The sequence below is a fragment of the Lathyrus oleraceus genome, chromosome 5, assembly GCF_024323335.1.
Source record: "Lathyrus oleraceus cultivar Zhongwan6 chromosome 5, CAAS_Psat_ZW6_1.0, whole genome shotgun sequence".
Classification (NCBI taxonomy): Eukaryota; Viridiplantae; Streptophyta; class Magnoliopsida; order Fabales; family Fabaceae; genus Lathyrus; species Lathyrus oleraceus.
In genome coordinates this window covers 349,714,986-349,737,363 of record NC_066583.1, presented here as the reverse complement: position 1 = coordinate 349,737,363, position 22,378 = coordinate 349,714,986, and positions in this window count along the sequence as shown.

The window sequence follows — 22,378 nt, the reverse complement described above, 5'->3', positions numbered from 1 at the left end:
TACACATTGTTTCTAGACACTTTAAAGTTTGTTGTGGCTTTGATTGAAGGTCTTTATCATTTGTCAATTCTGTTTTAGGCTTATGTTAAGTTGATGTAGCATTTTGTGTCTCAATTGAGCTTGTTTGTGCTTGCCTTGCCTTATGGAATTTGATTGCCATGCTTATACTTGTCCAAATGCCTTGTTTTTGGGTGTGTTGATCATGTGATGTGTTCTGTTTAGCCATGATTTTTCTTGAGATTTATTGAACCATTTTGGAATTAATGTGCATGTGTTCATTCTGGTGCTTCAATGAGCTTTCAACTTGCATGCCTTGCCTTATTTGATTTGTGAAATGAATTTGGTGCATGATAATGACATGAGACTTTTTGGATTGTATTCCTAATTGATTAAGGTTGATTCAAGTTGAATTTTCATGTTCTGTTTTGAATTATTTCTCCCTCTTTGACCCTAGGCCTTGTCCTAGTGGTTTGTGCTTATGTTTTAGCCTTGTTTTCAGGATAAGAAGCATATGGCCATGAGGAGATTGATTCACATTGCTTGAGTTGATTATTTGGTTTAAAGTTGACTAACCTTGACTTGTTTTGTAGGTGGCTTTTAGCTCATTTGAGTTAAGCTTGTGCCTTGCACATTGTAGCATTGATTGTTGACTATGTCTGTTGTCTGTTGACCATTAACTGTCTGTTTGACTTTTTGAGTTGTATACTGATTGAGTTGGATTGTTTTCAGGTACATTAGTTGCTTGAGTTCTTTTGAACTTGCATTTGCTTTTGTGGGTTGCTTAACCTAGGTATAATTTCTTTGACTTCATGTAGTCTGGAAGACCTGTCCTGTTACTTGGGCAGGCACCTGTCTGAAGTCCTCCTTAAGAGGCAATGCTTGTGATTGTTTATCTTTGTCCCTGTACATATCAAAAGACCTCCTAAGTGAAGAGGCATTGGCAGATACAAGAGATGTGTAGTCCATCTCCTGCTAATCAGTGAGTCATCCACCTTTCTCACACACCTTGTGTTGATGCATTGTGGATAATAGCCCAAGATCTTTGTTGTGTCAGTCATGTGGAATAGAGTCCCACATTCTGGACTCCCACACTTTCATTTGTTTGAAGCTCTCCCAGGCCAGGGATAAGAGCTGTGGAGTCTTATCTTCACTTCCCATTTCATCTGCTTCACCCTAACTCTCAATGTTAGGGTTAAGAGCTAACATCACCCTGATACAGTGGCTTGTTTGTCGAGGTTGACATGACCCCTTGACTAAAGCCTAGCCTTGTTTGAGCCCCTCTGTTTGTATATAGTGTGTGTGCTTGTTTTGTGCTTCTGTATGATTGTTTTGCCTGTGCTGTTTAGGATAGCTTTCTCCCTATGCAAGTTAGATAGCAACCTCAACCTAGGACCATGGTGAATTAACATGATAACTATTAGGCTCGAGTTAGTCTCCCTTCTAGTTTGTCATTTCCCAGTCTCTGGTTAGGCTAGTCCTTTTTCCCTGTGTAGGGGAACTACGTCGCCCTGATCCTCATACCAGATGAGGTACGTAGGCAGGAGATTGAGCTGATCTCTCCGGGCAACCTTTTGCTTTTTGTCTGCGTGTGTTTGTTGTGTGTGTGGAGTCCGATATAAGTCCAGCGATTGGCATTTGGTTTCCAGTGTGGGTTTGTTGGTTCGGAGTATGATGCAAGTCCAGCGATTGGCGTTCGGTTTCCATGTTTGCCTGTTTGTGTGGAGTTTGACGTAAGTCCAGCGATTGGCAGTCGATTTCCTGTGTGGTTTTGTTTGGCGTGCGTTAGCCGAGCTACGAGTGCTCTGATTCTTCTTTAGTCCAAGAAGATACGTATGCATAGGATGCGACATCCTAGTGAGCACGTTTTCCCCTGTCCCGAACTACGTCGACTCTGATGTCTGTGCCTGACAGACTACGTAGGCCCAGGATGCGATATCCTGCCGAGTTAGTTTCTTTTGTTTTCTGTGTCTCTTTCAGCCAGTGTTTGATGTTTGTTTGAGCAGTGTTTTAGCGACCTTTATCCTTCCTTTTGAGCGTGGATCCCGTCGAGTACGACGGATGCCGTCGAGTACGACGGATGCGTAGGGGTGCTAATACCTTCCCTTCGCATAACCGACTCCCGATCCCATCTCTCTCTGGTCGCGAGACCATGTCTTTTCCAGGTTTACTTCGAGCGTTTCCTTTCCCTCTTTTGGGATAAATAACGCACGGTGGCGGCTCTGTTGTTTCGTTTTCCCGCCAGTTTTTCGCGTAATGCGACAGCTGGCGACTCTGCTGGGGACATAGAGAAGTTGACCTCTTGCTGGTCCATCTTCCCTAAGCGAGTCTCTCCTAGCGCTCTCTAGGTTAGGGTTTTGTTGCTTTTGTTGTTTCATTTATTGCATTCATTTATTTATTGTTTGCATTTATTGTTTGCATTTATGTTTGCATTCATTCATATTCATCTGTTCATCTGGCTGTGTTGTGTTGTCTCTCTGTTGGGGTGGGAGTTACTCGAGGTAAAAGGCCCAATACCCAGGCTATGAGTGAAATCTAGGAAACCTAGGAATAGAGTGATTCATGGGAAGCGGGTGGTATTGCGCCACTTAGCGGAACATTGATATCACGAGCAGTTCAGACTCTGATGGGGTATTGTCGTTACATACTTCGGGTGTGTATATGATGATATTCTATGAAAGGTTTATTTATGCTGCGTTTCTCTCGACCTTACCCTGGCCTAGATGACACCCGTGAATGGGGAGGGAATGATCATTATTACAGGTACAGTTGGTGACTTGTCGGTGACTTGTTGGTGACTTGTGATCCTGTTGGTGACTTGTGATCCTGTTGGTAACTTTGGGTTCAGATGACAGTTTCTCAGATGACTTCGGGTTTCAAATGAATTGTGGTTCCGAGTTCAAGCCGAAGCTTTGATCCTGTGTTCCGAGATGCACAGCCTGCCAGTCTTGTCTGCGTCATTTGCATCATAGCATGTTTATTTTCAAAAAAAAATAAGCAATAAAAAAAAAGAATTGAAAAAAAAATGAAAAAAGAGAAAAGCTAATCCCTGCATGCATATCATTTCTCAGGTACATTCCAGAGTCTATTCACTGATAGAGATGGAAACGGTCCCAGAGTTGAAGCGGAAAACTTGTTCCTACAGCTTTCACCGTGAGCCTTTGACGTCTCTGATAGAGTTGAGCAACCTTGTGACCAGTGGTAATCAGAAGGGGTTCGTTGACCAGTATGGGGATATTCTGACACTGTTGAAGATGGTGGTTGATCTAGTGTCGTTGCAGACTCTTCTACAGTTCTATGACCCAGAGCTTCGTTGCTTCACCTTTCAGGACTATCAGTTGGCGCCTACTCTTAAGGAGTACACCATTCTGCTGAATGTGCCTATCCGGTATCAGGTTCCTTTCTTGGACGTACCTAAGGAGGTTGATTTCAGAGTTGTTGCTAGAGCTCTCCATTTGGGTATCAAAGAAGTCAGTGATAATTGGAAGTCCGGTGGGGATGTTATAGGTTTGCCTTTGAAGTTCTTGTTGAGGGTAGCTAGAGAAGAAGCAGAGAAGGGGAATTGGGAAGTTTTTCATGCTCAGTTAGCTGTTATGATCTATGGGATTGTCTTGTTTCCGAGTATGCCCAACTTTGTGGGCTATGCTGCAGTCATCATCTTTCTTGGAGGAAACCTGGTTCCTACTCTGCTAGATGATACTTATTATGCTATCCACAGTAGGCATGGTAAGGGTGGAGCTATCAGATGTTGTCTCCCACTTTTGCTCAGATGATTCTTGTCTCTCCTGCTAGTCAGTGGACCTTTTATGGATGCTCAGAGCACTCATAAATGGACTCAGAGGGTTATGTCTCTTACTTCATATGATATCAGATGGCAGTCTTACCGGATGGATGTGCGTGATGTTATTATGAGTTGTGGGGAGTTCCGAAATGTGCCACTGGTAGGGACTAAGGGTTGCATCAATTACAATCCAGTTCTTTCTCTTCGCCAGTTAGGGTTCATGCTGAATGGAAGACCACTTGAAGCTGAGATAGTTGAGAGTGTGTATTTTGAGAAACGGATTGACCCAGCTAGATTGGAGCAGATAGGAAAAGCTTGGAAGTCCATTGGTGTTAAGGATGGAGCTGTCTTAGGGAAGAAGTTTGTCATTGCTATGCCTAACTACACTTAGTCGGTCAAGAAGAGAGTGGAAACTTTGTTGTTGCCCTATGATAGGATGAAGCCTTTGCAAGTGCAACCACCTTTGATCCTTGCTGAGAGTGTACCTACTGAGCAGTACAAGCAAGCCCTGATGGAGAATCGCAGGTTGAAGGAGAAAGAGCAAGATGCCCAGATGGAGTTGTACCAAGCCAAGGCTGATAAGTTGAACCTGACTCATCAACTCAGAGACATCCAGAGTGTAGATGTTGGTGGAGTAAGGAGCAAGAAGAGATCTTATGAAGAGATGGAGAACTTGCTGAATGCAGAACACCGAGAGTGTTTGTGATTGCAGAGAGCTGAGGCCAGTTATCAGAAGAAGATCAGAGACTTGGAGAAGCAACTCAGAGATAAAGATATCCAGTTGAAGAAGGAAGTCGACTTGAGACAGACATCAGAGAACCAACTTGGAGCAGAAGTGGTATAGCTCAGAAGACAGTTGAAGAAGAAGCTCACTCCCTTGCCAGAATGTTCAGAGTGTGACCTGTTGATAGACTAGTGTCATTACTTGAAGACGCTCATTCCTGGAAGTCGTTTGTCTTAGCTGGTATTTCTGGTGTTTATGTTGAGGATCACCCCCAGGCTTGTTGGGTGGGATTCATTTTTGTACTCTGGTTATTTGGATCTTTGTTGACTTTGTTGTATGATGCTTTGTTGCTCATATATAGATGAGGTTGTTGGTTTCACTTTGTACTCATTGCTCTTGTGTATCTTGTTTCTGTGTCTCTGTGTTGTTCTTGTTGCAGGTTGCCATCTTTTGAAGATGAATCTGGCTCTTTGAATGCCTAAGAAATGAACATATCATGTGCATCATATGCATTAGCATCATACTCATATCATATTGCATAACAGGTGTTCTTGCTCGCGACTTCTCACTCTGGTTCCTGTGTCAGGCAGGATAGCTGATCGAAGACCGCATCGGTACTCAACCAGACTCAACCATCAGAGGAATATGGACCAGGTTCAGGCAGAACTAGCTGAGATGAGGGCGAACATGGCCCAGTTTATGACTATGATGCAGGGTGTTGTCCAAGGGCAAGAGGAGTTGCGTGCCTTAGCCCAAAGATAAGAAACCGTGATTCCGCAGTCCAACCGTGCTTCGCCAGTGGGCGTGCCTGTTCTTGAGAATGTTAATGCTGCTGCTACCGCCAATGACTATGCTATGGGTGAAGAGTTAAGGGGGATCAGAATTAACGGACAACCTCTTGCTGCAGAGACTGTCAATGCCAGAGCTACCCGAGCTCCTGTTCGTCATCCTGCTCCGATTGTTGATAGACAAGAGGACATGTTCACACTGCTGAGTGAGGATGATGATGTGGTTGGAAGGGTTGAGGAGAGGGATCGTAAGGTTGACGCCCTTGCTGAGAAGATAAGAGCCATGGAATGTCAGAATTCCATGGGTTTCGATGTGACCAATATGGGTCTGGTGGAAGGGTTGAGGATTCCCTATAAATTCAAAGCACCCTCATTTGACAAATACAATGGTACTTCCTGCCCTCGCACCCACGTGCAGGCTTATTATCGGAAGATCTCTGCTTACACCGATGATGAAAAGAGGTGGATGTACTTCTTCCAAGATAGCTTATCTGGGGCGTCCTTCGATTGGTACATGGAGCTGAGGAGAGATTCTATCCGCTGTTGGAGAGACCTGGGTGAGGCCTTCTTGAGGCAATACAAACATAACATGGACATGGTTCCGAGCCGGACTCAGCTGCAGAGTCTTTGTCAGAAATCAGGTGAAAGCTTCAAGGAGTACGCCCAGAGGTGGCGTGAACTGGCTGCTAGAGTTCAACCCCCTATGCTGGAGAGGGAGCTTACTGATATGTTTATTGGTACTCTGCAGGGTGTTTTTATGGACCGGATGGGAAGTTGCCCATTCGGTAGTTTTTCAGACGTGGTGATCTGCGGAGATAGGACGGAGAGTTTGATCAAAGCTGGTAAAATTCAAGATGTGGGGTCCTTGTTGTCCAAGAAACCGTTTGCTGGAGCACCTCGTCGGAGAGAGGGTGAAGCCAGTGCTGTGCAGCATGGCCGAAGAGTTGTGAACAGAAATCAATATCGTCAGGTGGCTGCTGTGACAATTCCAACACCTCAACCTCATCAACAACCGCAACAACAGAGAGTTCAACAACAACCACAACAACAACAACAACAACAACAGCAACGTCCGTATCAGCCAAGGTAGAGGATGCCTGATCGATGTTTTGACCCATTGCCGACGACTTATGCTGAGCTGCTACCTGAGTTGCTCAGACTAGGGTTTGTTGAATTGAGGACTATGGCACCGTTGACAAAGATACCACCTGGGTATGATGTCAATGTGCGTTGTGACTTCCATTCTGGTGCGCAGGGACACCACATTGAAAACTGAAGGGCTTTTCATCATAAAGTCCAAGACTTAATTGACGCTAAAACTATCAATTTTGCTCCTGTGCCGAATGTTGTAAATAACCCTATGCCGCCGCATGGTGCACACCGAGTAAACAACATTGAAGGGGTAGAAGCTGAAGATCTGGTGGTCAGTGTGGATGATGTTCAAACTTCATTGTCAGTTGTGAAGGCTCGTTTGCTGAATGGAGGTGTTTACCCAGGATGTGATCAGGGTTGTGTTGATTGTGCTGAGTCTAAGAATGGTTGTGATCAGTTAAGGGCCGGTATCCGGTGTTTGATGGATGAGGGTTGTGTGCAATTCAGTCGGGTTGTCAAAGATCATGGGTCAGTGTCAACTGTCACTATCTACTTCAAACCGTCTGAAGGACGTGGTCAGAGGGTTGTTAGTGCGCCTACAACCAGTGGTACTCCTGTTACCATTTCTGCACCAGTAACTGCCAGTAATCTAACTACAATTGTTGCGCCAGTCAGAAGGGCTGTGGACAGTAGGGCCGTGTCGTGGAGATATGACAACACTTACCGTAATAACAGAAGGGTTGAGAATCAGACCAGACCGGTTAACCAAGCGCCTGTCACAATCGGTGTTCCGGTAAGAACTCATGTGGTTGTGAGTTCGGTTGTGGACAATGTCGGTGGACCAGGAGGTTTTACTCGAAGTGGACGTTTGTTTGCTCCGCAACCGTTGAGGGATAATAATTCCGAGGCACTCGCCAAGGCTAAGGGCAAACAGGCTGTCGTTGATGAGGAACCAGCTCAGAAGGAGGTGCCTGAGGGTTCATTTGAGAAGGACGTGGAGGAGTTCATGAAAATAATCAAGAAGAGTGACTACAAGATTGTAGATCAGCTTAATCAGACTCCGTCCAAGATTTCAATACTCTCTTTGCTTATGTGCTCTGAGGCACATCGTAATGCTTTGCTGAAGATGTTGAATATGGCTTACGTGCCTCAGGAGATTTCCGTCAACCAGCTGGAAGGAGTGATTGCCAACGTGAGCACCAGGCATGGTTTAGGGTTCACTGACCTAGACTTGACGCCTGAGGGTCGTAATCATAACAAGGCCTTGCATATCATTATGGAGTGCAAGGATGTTGTTTTGTCTCACGTGTTGGTAGACACGGGCTCGTCGCTGAACGTGCTGCCCAAGCAGATTTTGAAGAAGATAGTTGTGGAAGGGGTTGTGCTCACTCCGAGTGACCTGATTGTGCGTGCATTCGACGGATCCAAGCGTTCTGTTTTTGGTGAAGTCACCTTGCCAGTGAAGATAGGTCCGGAGGTCTTCGACATCATCTTCTATGTTATGATTATCCAGCCCGCATACAGTTGTTTGTTGGGGCGTCCTTGGATTCACGCAGCAGGAGCAGTTTCGTCAACTCTCCACCAGAAGCTTAAGTATGTCTGGAACGGTCAGATTGTGACCGTGTGCGGTGAAGAAGATATCCTGGTGAGTCACCTATCCTCATTCAAATATGTAGAGGTGGATAGCGAGATCCATGAAACCTTATGCCAGGAATTCGAGACCGTTGCTCTTGAGAGGGTGGCTTTTGGTGATCAGAAGAACCCGGGTGCTTCAATGGCGTCGTATAAGCAGGCCAAGGAGGTTGTTGACTCTGGCAGAGCTGAAGGCTGGGGCAAGATGGTGGATTTGCCTATCAAAGAGGATAAGTTCGGAATTGGCTATCAACCCTTGCAGGCGGAGCAGGGTATGCAGACAGGTCCGAGTACCTTTACCAGCGCTGGGCTGATGAATCACAGTGATGTCTTTGCGGTCGGTAGTGAAGATGGTGACAGTGATTGTGATCTCGACAACTGGGTTCGCCCGTGTGCACCAGGGGAGATGATCAACAATTGGACAGCAGAAGATTTGGTCCAAGTTACTCTTCAAACAGAGTAATTTTCTTTTGTTTTTTCATTCTGCACAAAACCCTACGTTCTGCCCAAGGCGTAGTGGTTCATTGTAGGGTCTCATCATGTTTTCAATGATTATCATTAATAAAGGACGTTTGCAAACAATTTTGTGATCCTTGTCTTTCTATTTTTGTTTTCATTTTTCAAAAAAAATAAAAATGGCAATGTTTTTGTTTTTGTGACTTTCTTGAACTCTTTTTTCTAAAACAAAGCATTAAACATGCAGAAGTGATCTCGTGGTACCCACTATGAACAGTTCTGTTATGGCTCAGTATGATTTCAATAATCCCATCTACCAAGCTGAAGAGGAGAGTGAGGAAGACTGTGAACTCCCTAAAGAATTGGTCAGATTGTTGAAGCAGGAGGAAAGGGTCATCCAACCTCATCAGGAAGAGTTGGAAGTGATTAATCTTGGTACTGAGGACGCTAGAAGAGACATTAAGATCGGGGCTGCTTTGAAGATAGAGGTCAAGAGCAGGTTGATTGAGATGCTGAGAGAGTATGTGGAGATATTCGCCTGGTCTTATCAAGATATGTCTGGGCTGGATACTGATATTGTGGTGCATAGACTACCTCTCAGAGAAGATTGTCCTTCGGTCAAGCAGAAGCTTCGGAGAACGAGTCCTGATATGGCTGTTAAAATCAAGGAAGAGGTTCAGAAGCAGTTCGATGCGGGTTTCCTGTCAGTGATGACTTATCCCCCGTGGGTGGCCAACATCGTTCCTGTGCCGAAGAAGGAGGGCAAAGTCAGAATGTGTGTCGATTACCGGGATCTGAACAGGGCAAGTCCGAAAGATGATTACCCATTACCTCACATCGATGTATTGGTGGATAATACGGCTCAATCCTCGGTATTCTCTTTCATGGACGGTTTCTCTGGATATAATCAAATTAAGATGGCGCCAGAGGACATGGAAAAGACGACATTCATTACACCTTGGGGCACGTTCTGCTATAAGGTGATGCCATTTGGGCTGAAGAATGCTGGTGCTATCTATCAGAGGGTTATGATGACTCTCTTTCATGACATGATGCACAAAGAGATTGAAGTGTATGTGGATGACATGATTGCGAAGTCGCAGACAGAAGAGGAGCACTTGGTTAATTTGCAGAAGCTGTTTGACCGGTTGAGAAAGTTCAAACTGAGGCTGAATCCGAACAAGTGTACGTTTGGTGTGAGATCTGGGAAGCTGTTAGGCTTCATTGTCAGCGAGAAAGGGATTGAGGTTGATCCAGCGAAAGTCAAAGCTATTCAAGAGATGCCTGAACCAAAAACAGAGAAGTAGGTTCGTGGGTTTTTAGGGAGATTGAATTACATTGCAAGGTTTGTATCTCACCTAACTGCCACGTGTGAACCGATATTCAAATTGCTAAGAAAGAATCAAGCAATCAGGTGGAATGATGACTGTCAGAAAGCTTTTGACAAGATAAAAGAGTATTTACAGAAACCTCCAATCCTGATACCTCCAGTTCCTGGGAGACCTCTGATAATGTACCTGTCAGTGACTGAGAATTTGATAGGGTGTGTTTTGGGACAGCATGACGAGTCTGGTCGAAAAGAGCATGCCATATACTACCTTAGCAAAAAGTTTACCGACTGTGAAATCAAATATTCGCAGCTCGAGAAAACTTGTTGTGCTTTGGCCTGGGCTGCTCGCCGATTGAGACAGTATATGTTGAACCATACCACTTTGTTGATTTCTAAGATGGATCCAGTAAAGTACATCTTTGAGAAGTCGGCTCTCATCGGACGTGTTGCCCGTTGGTAGATGATTTTAATAGAATATGATATCCAGTACACGTCGCAGAAGGCCATCAAAGGTAGTATTCTGTCAGACTACCTTGCCGAGCAACCGATTGATGATTATCAGCCTATGATGTTTTAATTCCCTGATGAAGACATCATGTATCTTAAGATGAAAGATTGTGAAGAGCCTCTTGTGAGGAAGGACCGGATCCTGATGACAAGTGGACACTGATGTTTGATGGGGCTGTGAATGTGAATCGTAATGGTGTTGGTGCAGTGCTGATCAATCCTAAAGGTGCTCATATACCTTTTTCTGCTAGATTGACTTTTGATGTCACCAACAACGAAGCTGAGTATGAGGCTTGTATCATGGGGATAGAGGAAGCCATTGATTTGAGGATTAAAACGCTTGACATCTATGGAGATTCCGCTCTAGTGATCAACCAGGTCAATGGAGATTGGAATACTAATCAGCCGCATTTGATTCCATACAGAGATTACACCAGAAGAATACTGACGTTCTTCAAGAAGCGGCGTCGTACGCGAATGTGACCAGGCAGGTGGTCGTGAAGTTTGTCAAGAATCAACTGATATGCCGTTATGGTGTGCCTGATAAGATCATTACTGATAATGGATCTAACTTGAACAACAAAATGATGGAAGAGTTGTGCGCTGAGTTCAAGATTGCACACCATAATTCCTCTCCCTACAGACCCAAGATGAATGGGGTTGTTGAAGCTGCTAACAAGAATATCAAGAAGATTATCCAGAAGATGACAGTCACGTACAAAGATTGGCACGAGATGCTTCAATTTGCTTTGCATGGATATCGTACATCTGTCCGCACTTCAACAGGGGCAACCCCTTTCTCTCTTGTTTACAGCATGGAGGTTGTTCTCCTAGTAGAGGTGGAGATCCCATCAATGAGAGTTTTGATGGAAGCCAAGTTGACTGATGCTGAATGGATCCAGAGTCATTACGACCAGCTGAATCTGATTGAAGAGAAGACATTGACTGCCATGTGTCATGGCCAGTTATATCAGCAGAGAATGAAGAGAGAATTCGATAAGAAGGTCAAGCCTCGTGAGTTCCGAGAAGGTGACCTTGTGCTCAAGAAAGTCTTGTCTTTCGCGCCCGATTCCAGGGGCAAGTGGAATCCAAACTACGAAGGTCCATATTTTGTCAAGCGAGCCTTTTCAGGCGGTGCTTTGATGCTTACAACAATGGATGTGGAGGATTTCACTCGTCCTGTGAATTCAGATGCAGTCAAGAAATACTTTGCCTAAAAAGAAAAACAGAATAGCTCACTAAGTTGAAAACCCGAAAGGGCGGCTTAGGCAAAAATGAGCGTCTCAGTGGAAAACCCGAAAGGGCAATCCAGGCAAAAGTTAGAGACATAAAAAAGGTATTTTCATCTCGCTAGATTGAGTACCTCACCCTGGGGCAATCTAGGCAAAAATTAGGGATTCGGCAAGTAACTGCATCTTGACAAGACTGTGTTCTACATCTGTCATCCGCCAGAGATTCTCAATTCGTCGTCAACTAAAGCTTCGAATACATCGAATTCAAAATTGGTGGAGAAATGGTCATTATGTTCAATGTAGCCCTTTCCAATATATATCGCCAATTTCAAACTTGTATAGATCTATGGAGTCTTGCCATTTGAAGACTACCATCCCATCAAATAAATTTGAGCTTTTAGCCAATTATTTGCACTCTTATTTGTTTCTACTCAACAAATGTTTTGCATGTTTTAATTGATAAAATATCATTGTTTTCAAAATAAACAAATCTTTCACAAATTGTTCTTAAACAAAGTGAACATTCACAATGATCAAAGATACTTAGGAGATCTGCAGTGCTCTCCCAGGGGTGGTATGATTTCTAACAAGGTAAGACATTTGCTCATATCTCGGGATGACTCTATCTTTTTCCCGTAGAACCTTTTATGGTTTATCCTCAACGAGGTTTCTCAGTGCGGTGTTGGTTGAAATTGTTCAGCTTCATTTCCCCGACAGTACAACATCCTTCCTCCAAGCCTCTACTAGCCCTATTGTGGTTTTCATCCCCAGTAAAGTGTTGTTTGAACACTTTTGCAGGTCAGTCCCGAGCAGAGTGTTTGTTGAAGGCTTCAACTTTCCTCTCAAGCATTATTCTCTCCCCAGCATGGGTTGCTTTTCTTTGGAAGATTCGGTATTTAGTGGGTTGACATCCCAGTACTTCGTCATTTCCTCGGATAGATCCCTAATGGAGTTGTTGCCATGATAAACTTCATCTATGCAATCTATCCCCATCAGAGATCTGGTTGCTTCCTGTCATCTCTGTTCCCTAGCGAGAGTTGTTCTTGTGGCGTTGCTGCCTGTGCATTGAACTCTTTTCTCTGGTTGTGACTGGCGATTCCTCTGGAAACCTCTTGAGGCCTTTCTCCCCTGCAGAAATTTGGTGATTTCCTGATACTTCTGATCCCCAGTAGAGTGGCTTATGTGGCAGAATCTACTTGTGTGATCTTTTCTCCCTCAGATGGGTCTTCCTCAGTGAAGTTGCTTGGAGTTGCTTTCGTGGCAGTTCTTGCCTGTGCAGCGAGCTCTTTCCCAGTTGAGACTGATGATCCGTCCTTGCAGATGATTTTGTTGTCTTTGATCTCGGTAGATTGGATGTTCTCCGGCGATCCTGGCTTTCTCTTTCGAGATGTAGTACCGGGCCTTTGATTCCTGGACCTGTTTGTGTTAGATATGTTTGTTTTGTCAGCATTCATCAAACATAAATCAAGCATATTCATGCATACTTTTAACATTTAGATATTCATGTTGCATCTTTTGCCATATATCTTTTGATTATTGTCTCCTGCTAAGCGGTGATATAGATCTCCCTATGTAGATCTCCCCAAGCAGATGTTGGGTGTTTAATCTCTCAATATAGAGTCAGCCCCTTAAGCAGAAAATATATGTCCTTTCCTTCTGCAGTTCCCCACTGAGTTATATCCTCGTGGATGACGGTTGTTTCCGTTCCCTCCCAACACATAGTGGGATGGGTTTTCCCTCTTAAGTTATATCCTCATTAGGACCAGTCTTGATTCAGTTTGCCTTTTAGTTTGATCCTAAATTGGCCATTTGTGACTGTCTCTTCTGCTTCCCTGTGGTATAAATGAATAGTTGCTTACTAACCGGCACTCATTCATCTTATCCTAAGTGGAACTCGTGGCTCTCTGCCTACAAGCCGACAGTTGTAAGTCCTATCTGTGTGGTTTACTACCTACTAACCGGTAGTTATAAATCCTACTTTTATCCCCCTAGCAGAGGTAACCTTTGTGGTTCATTCTGGTTGATGGTGGACTGTTGGGTCTTCCACCTACTAGCCGGTGGTTGTAAATCCTATTTTCTCATTTTTGTTCCTCAGCGGAATCTTTGGTTTTTTACCCATCATCTCGGTAGTTGTAAACCATATTTTTTCTCTCTTTGCAGAGTTAACTTTGTTGTTTGTAGCGGTGTATTCGTCGCTATATGATTTATCGATTAAACCATAAGAAAAGCATACAATGAAATTTCGAGTCGCCACCGCACTTTTATTTATCCAAAGGACTGGCTAAAAAGCGAACAAAAGCCTAAGAAGTTTTACACGTAGAAAACTAATAAAAAGATCAGAGAGTCTGGGTAAGGGGTAAATTACGCAATGGGAAGGTGTTAGGCACCCACTACGTCCTAGGTACTCCTAGGGAGCCCTTTTCACACTTGTTGTAAAAGATTGTTATTTGTTATGACATAAACATTGTGCAAACATGATTGGGATGGTGAGAAAAGAATATACAATTTTATTATTGGGTTTGAACGGATGAACCCGCTGCCTACGTACCTTCCATCAAAGGTAAGGATCAAAACGCCGTAGTTCGGCTAAAAGATTTCCAAAAGTGGGTGGATTCAATTTTAAACACAAACCCTAAGGTCTTACGTTATCCACGGGAGAAAACTCAACCTTATACAAACAACAGGTCCACCATGTGAGAACAGCTTCAACTTGCCAGGGAGGGGTTAACCCTATAATAGGCAAGGAAGACTTACAATTCAATCAACTAAGGACAGAAGGCGAGATTAACATCAACCACTAAGATAAATCAAACCTATAGCTCATGTATGAAAAGATCAACAATGGACAAAGCCAAAACAAGTGAATGAGTGAAGTTAATTGATTGTGATTATGAAAATGGAGTCAAAGTATGATTAAGATTAATTCAAAGAAGTATTATGAAATGGAGTTTGAAAAAAAAGTCAAGGACTTGGGTCCAGGTTTTTAGTTAGAAAAAACATGAAGATGTTTGCACAACACTTATGTCAAGTTTGAAATCGAAGTGTGAAAAGGTTTAGGACATAATGAATGATGAATGGATGAGGATGGAAAGTAAAACTTCTTAGAAGGTTCACTTCTTGAGATCATATAGCAGATGATTCAAGTGCGTCCTTTGGAATGACAATGAATAATAACAAGCAAACAAAGCAAAAAAAAAAGCGAATATCGGATGCCAATCACTGGTCTTATACCAATCTCCTAAAACAGAAATGGATATCAGAGGCCACTCAATGGTCTTACACTAATCTCCTCAAACAAAGAAATAAAAGGCGGATACCGGATACCAATAGATGGATTTACACCAATCTCCTAAAATAGAACAGGATATCAGAAGCCACTCAATGGTCTTACACTAATCTCCTCAAAAGAAAACAAGAATGAAATGTGGAAGTCAACTTCCAATCTATCTGGACTTAGGTTAACTCCACATATGCTCATAGGAAAACCAATGCCACATTACAGGGACTTACAATGGATCCTCACATACAAGAACAAAAGCAACAATATGATCACAGGAAAGCAAATGCCAACTTACAGGGACTTATAATTGCAACCTCACATAAACAAAGAAAGCAAAACATGGATGTCAGATGCCAATCTGTCTGGGCTTACTCTAACCTCCACAGTATGGTCCTAGGAATACAAATGCCAACTTGCTGGGACTTACAGTTGTATCCTCACATACAATCAAACCATGCAACATGATCACAGGAAAGCAAATGCCAACTTGCTGGGACTTACAGTTGTTTCCTCACAATCAAACAAACAAAACAACAGAAGATATGAGTGACCAATGAGGTCTTACACTCTATCCTTCCATATCATAGGAGCAATGGCCAAAGAAATGGACTTACAATTGTCCTCAATGGGTAAACAACAATGACAATATCACAAAGACAAATGAGATGATTGTGCATTAATGAGCAATTAATGATGATGATAAATGCATGAAGCATACAAGCAAACATGTGCATATGAAGCAATCAATCAATCAATGAATATCAAACAGCACACTCTATAGCCAAACAAGGAGGGGCTCACACAAGAGGGTTAGGCACTAAGGCCAACTGGAATAGGATCAAAGATTTGCTCTTAACCTTGCCATTGAGAGGCTAAGGTGAAGCAGATGAAAAGGAGATGAGGGGTGTGCCTCATTGCTTCTATCCCTGAATAGGGAGAGCATATCAGAAAGTGTGGGAGCTCAGAAAGATGGAGCTCTTTCCACATTATTGACTCGATAGATCTTGGGTTTTGATCTCAATGCTACAACCATGTAATGGGAGCAAGGAGAAGACTCACTGAATAGTAGGGGATAGGCTACTTATCCCTTTGATCTACCAATTGCCTTACTTGAATGACTTTTCCTGCTTGGGACAAAATTTAAACACACACAAGCATTGCCTCTTAAGGAGGACTTCAGACAGTTTGCCCGGCCAAATAACAAGCCGGGTCTCCAGACTACATGAAGAGAGAGTAATTATACCTCAAAAGCAAATTTCTAAATAGCAAAGCAAGCAAGTTCAAAGAACTTAAGCAACTAAAAGGGTACCTGAAATAGTCCAACTAATCAGTACACAGTTTCAACAATTTAAATCAAAAGGAAATGAATCAACAGTTAACAATAAACAGAAGTGCAAAAGCACAAGACCCAACTCATATGAGTCATACCACCTACAAAACAAAGATTAACACATGACATATAATCAAGCTCAATCAAATTGGCAATGGTTTCTTTGAGGCAAATGCTTAACCTGAAACAAATGAACTCAACATAAGCCAAGAGACCACTAGGGCAAGCCTAGGGTCAAAAATAAATGATAAAAGTCAAAACAGCAAAGGAAAGTCAACCAAAGTCAAGTTCAAACATTTAAGAAGAAAACCCAATTGGTTTCAAACTCATATCATGCATCAATATCATTTCATAGACAACAGGAAGCAAAATATGGCAAAAGAGAGCACACAAAGGTCAACAGCAAGACCAAGCTCAAAAGCAATCATAAACAATTCAAAAAATTTCCAAATAATTCATGCTCAATCACAATCCACATAATGACATGCATATAAAATTTCAGCTCAATTGGATCATGGGAAGATGGTCAATTAAAATCAGAAAGTCAGACAATTTCAAACATGCTCAAAAAAGTCAAACATACATGTATCAACTTCAAAAAATCATAACTTAATGAAAACAGATTAGAAATGGATGGGATTAACACCAATGCAAAGCTCAAGATGTCTAGTATGCACATGTAAAATTTCATGATCATCCAATAAGATATGAGAATTTCCCAAATGAAATGGCAAGGTGTGTCACACAAGGTCAACATTTGACTAGGCAGAGAAGAAAAATCTCAAACAATTAGGAAATGGCACAATTAATTCCAGGAAAATTCACACATCAATTAGACATATAAGAGATGGCTCATGCAAAATTTCACATTAATTGGAAGCCAGGAAGCATGTGAACAAAAATCATGAAATTGCATATCATTGGTGTGACACAAATTGGCACACCCTACTTCAAAAATTCATATCTCACAAACCACATATGATAAATTCAAGAACTCTACATCAAAACAAACATGAATGAGTGTACAATAACCACAAAAAATTTCAGGGGCATTGGATACATCATCACAATTTCACAATGGTTTTGGCAAGAGGTGTAAAATGTGCATACATGTCAAGAAACCTAATACCATAAAAAATCCAGCCACACAAAAAATAATTAAAAATCATGATAAAATAGTGGACATTCTCATGAACATGATGCAAAAAATTCCATGATTTTTGGAGTTGAAATGAATGAGAAATGATTTTTAGAAGTTAAGCAATCAATTTGGAATAGAATGAGCAAAAGAACATGGTTTAATGGGTCAACAAGTTGACCGAGTGGCATTTTTGCAATTATCACAACAACTAAGCAAAACGCAGCGTACAGGGCCACGAAATAAAATGTTTTGATTGGCTCATGTGGATAGCACAGTAACACGGCATGCAGCACACGTGAATAGTACAGATTTTTCTGGAAAATGATTAGGGTTTTAATGCTACAGTATGCTACAGTGCTCATCATCTCTTCCATTCAAATCGAAATTTTCAAAACACCCAGAAATCGCAATTAACTACACCAATCGAATCAGCAAAGCATGCATAACACAAATCCAACAACCATTATCACTAATTCGAGCTCACAAAAGAGTAATCAACAAAAACAAGTTTGAACATAGAACTTCAAAGTCAGATTTCTCTTAACACAGTTAATCATTTCAAGTGACACAAAGCTCAATGGAATCAGCATCAAAAGATCTATCCTAAGCACCTCATGATTTTGGAAATAAAAGAGATCGAAAACTTACTTATATTTGAAGAAAAGAGTGAAACGGTTGCTGTTTTGATGATGTATGCTCAAACAGTCGAGGGTCCAAGCTCCAAATGATGGATGATGAAGTTATTTAAGCTCAAACTTGCTCGATTCAACCCTTAGCTCCAAACTGCCATGGAAGTGTCTTGAAGAAACAGAACCCGAAAATGGCCTTCCAGCTGGTGTTTTGTGTTTGAAAAGGCTCTCAAATGTTGGCCAGAATGAAGAACAAACCAATGGAGATCGTGTACTTTGAAGGTTTTGAGCAGAAATTGCAAAAATGTAAAAATGGAAAATGAGAGAGAATGAGGATTTCTGATGTGCAAAGGCTGCTAGGGTTGCTTCAAATGACAGAAAATGTCTTAAATATGGACTGTTTAGCATTGGTTGATGAAGTGTTAAGCTTGGTTAACTTAAATGAAGCCAATTGCCATTTTGCTAATTTCCAACATATGCACATGGAGGTGTATGGTCCTGCCCGAGTTTGGGCCTTGGACAAGTCTTAAATGTCCTTCCAAACAATTCCCAAATGGCCAAATGTCTTAAAAATTGCCAAATCAAAAAGTCAACTTTTGCACACACTTGAAATTAATAAAGTCAAGTCCAAAAATGGCATTTTGCATGGTGAGGTTTTGGCACATGATGAATGCATTTTTGGAAAGAGGGGATTAAATAGGACTTGTAGGAAAAAACCCCACTAGAATTGGCCTTGTGGTTCATGAGATATGGCCCTTTGAAGTTCACAAAATTTTGAAATTGAATTGATCATATCTTGACAACCATACATGGGAATTGAGTGTTCTTGGACTTTTTGAAAATGGGAGAACAAGATCTTAAACGTTGATGTTGGGCAAAAATTCATTTGAAGCTTGTATCATGATGTAAGTTTAAGATCAAGAAGTTTCCATTTTTGGCAGTTAAAATTACAGGTCAACTTTCTATTTCTGGAAATTTTCTGTCTGACTTCACATTCTTCCATGATGAGGTTGGACATGATACATGAGGCTTATATAAACATGAATGAACTCCTTCAAATCAATTCCATCCATCAAATCACTGATTAAATCCACAGTTGACCAAGTTTGACTTCAGTTGACTTTTCTAGGGTTTTGCATGATTGAACCACTTCTGATGAATTCCAAACCCTAATTTCTTGAGAACTTGATTCCAAATGATGTCATAAGTCATATGAACTCTTGATTATTGATCATGGTGCCCAAATTCTGCAAGAATGGCCACCATCCACTGCTTTGACTGACTGTGACTGATTTTGACCTAATTGACTGATGGTTGCTTCAGCTGCAAGCAACAAGGTTAGATGACAATATTTTTGTACTTTTTGAATGATAAACATATGAAAAGCAAAGATATACAAATGCAAAGTATGCTTGGTGATCAAGAATCAACTCACAAGGCACCCTACCCACTAGGAGGGAAACTAGGGCATGCAGTGATCCTTGAGGCCATGATATGATATGATATGGGCCATGAGGGATCTTAGGGCCCAAAATTGGGGTCTTACAGATGCCCCTATTTAAGGTCATTCTAGCCGGAGAAGTGAAGTTTAGAAATCTTCAACTCGACGTGGTAGAATGGGCTTAAATAACAGTAATGAGACAAATTTTGGTCCCTAAGAGACCTCATGATGCAAATGTATGCATGCAAAAGACACAAATTCTGTGGGGAACATGATTCACACAGAAGAAAAGACGATTCATCGGAGTAATTCACTCACCAGGAACAGAGACTCTAACAAGATTCTTGTTGGCGATAGACAAAACTGATATAGCGTGACCAAGACACGACTCTGATTAGGGAATAACAGAAAACAGAACGGAGAACTCACTAAGGAGTGAAGGACTCACACTGGGGAAAAGAATTCCAAAGGAAAACTAAATCCATTGGAGAGACACAAGCTGACTCCTGGGGGGAAGCAACAAGAAAACTTCACTGAGGAAACACCAAAGAAATGAGATGTTACCGGTATAAGGGTAACAAAAAAACAGGAAGGAACACCAAGGATACCGGGTTGTAGGTATGTAACAGGTGACCGACCAAAGACGTGAATTGGTGTGTGTTCCAAAACACTCATCATCCTGAAGAGAGCGAAAGCAAACTTGTTTATAGGATGGATATTTGATTCTGTAAAGAATGCAAATCTTACTCAGTTGGGGAAACAAACAAAGTGTTCGACAAAAGAGTGCATGAGATATATTATTCATAGCCGTCAAAACGTGAATAATATACTCGCACGGAAAGTTATCCTGAACTGGGTTGTAGGTTGTTTATAGGATAAGATCCGAAATCGTGAATTGGTTTGTGTTCCAAGACACTCATCACCCTGAAGAAAGCCAGAACAGCAGACTTGTTTATAGGATGGATATTTGATTCTGTAAAGAATGCAAACCTTACTCAACTGGGGACACAAACCCAAAGAGTGCATGAGATACAATATCCATTACCGGCAGACCGTGAATAATAATACTCGCATGAGATATATTATCTATTACCGTCAGAACGTAGATAATAAACTCGCATGGTAAGAAACACCAGAGATACCGGTTACTGGGTATATAATAGGTGATCTACCGAAAACGTGAATTGGTATATATGCCAAAACACACATCATCCTGAAGAAAGCTAGAACAGCAGACTTGTTTATAGGATGGATATTCAATTCCACAAGGAATATGAATCTTACTCTGAGGGGAAAGCAACAAAGGATTGACCCAAGAGCGCATGAGACATATTATTCATTACCGGCAGACCGTGAATAATACACTCGAAAGGAAAAGACACCAGAGATACCGGTTACTGGGTATATAATAGGTGACTAACCAAAGACGTGAATTGGTATATATGCCAAAACACTCATCATCCGAAAGGAGGGCTTGAAAAAGCAAATCGACTTACAGGATGGGCATTCGAATCCACAACGGGAAAACGAATCTTACTCAACTGGGGACACAAACCCAAAGAGTGCATGAGACATATCATTCATTACCGGCAGACCGTGAATAATATACTCGAAAGGAAAAGACACCAGAGATACCGGTTACTGGGTATATAATAGGTGACTAACCAAAGACGTGAATTGGTATATATGCCAAAACACTCATCATCCGAAAGGAGGGCTCGAAAAAGCAAATCGACTTACAGGATGGGCATTCGAATCCACAACGGGAAAACGAATCTTACTCAACTGGGGACACAAACCCAAAGAGTGCATGAGACATATCATTCATTACCGGCAGACCGTGAATAATATACTCGCATGAGATATATTATCTATTACCGTCAGAACGTAGATAATAAACTCGCATGGTAAGAAACACCAGAGATACCGGTTACTGGGTATATAATAGGTGATCTACCGAAACGTGAATTGGATATATATGCCAAAACACTCATCATCCAAAACACAAACTAGTTAAAGGATGGATATTCGATTCTACAAAGAATACGAATCTTGCTCAGCTGGGGAAAATCAACAAAGGATTCCAACTAAAGAGCGCATGAGATATATTATTCATTACCGGCAGACCGTGAATAATATACTCGAAAAGAAAAGACACCAGAGATACCGAGGTATATAATAGGTGACTAACCAAAAAGAGAGACAATCGATACCAAGCATCCGGGTAAACGAAAGACAACTCAAAGGATAAGTTGCAAGCATCCGGCAATTATCCGACAACAAAGAATATTCGACTCCGCAAAGGGAAAGAACGAATCTTACTCGACTGGGGAAACGCAAAAGGCTTCGACTGAAGAGTGCATGAGATATATTATCCATTACCGGCAGACCGTGAATAATATACTCGCATGGAAGATTATCCACAACCGGTTACTGGGTTAATAAAGGATAAATCAACCGAAAAGAAAGGCATCGGGATACCAAACTAGGTATATAATGATGACCAATCAAAAGGAGCAACAGACATTACCAACAAAAGGGTAAATGAAAGGCGGTCTGCTGAGGATAAATTGCAAGCATCCGGCAATTATCCACAGGGACTAGCTGGAGATGCATTGGTATACAACCAATGATCCGGGGAACAAATCACTAGCAAACGGTGAAAGGACCCACTGGGGATAAAATTGCTAGCATACGGCAATTATCCACAAAAGACTTGCTAGGGATATAAGTGCTGATCTGAGCAACTTATCCAAGCAAAGGAAAATCAACATCAAATACTAGATGGAGATAACCACAAAATTAGGGTTTACATCTACCGAATACGGGGTAGAAGACCAAAACTACTCCGCTGGGGAACAACCCACTGGGAAGCACAAGACTTTTGACAAATAGCCAATTCGGGAATAATCCGAAAAGACGGACTGAATCAAGACACGTCCTAATGAGGATATAACTCAAATAGGAACATCCATCCCAATATATGTGTTGGGAGGAAACGGAAGAAACCGTCATCCA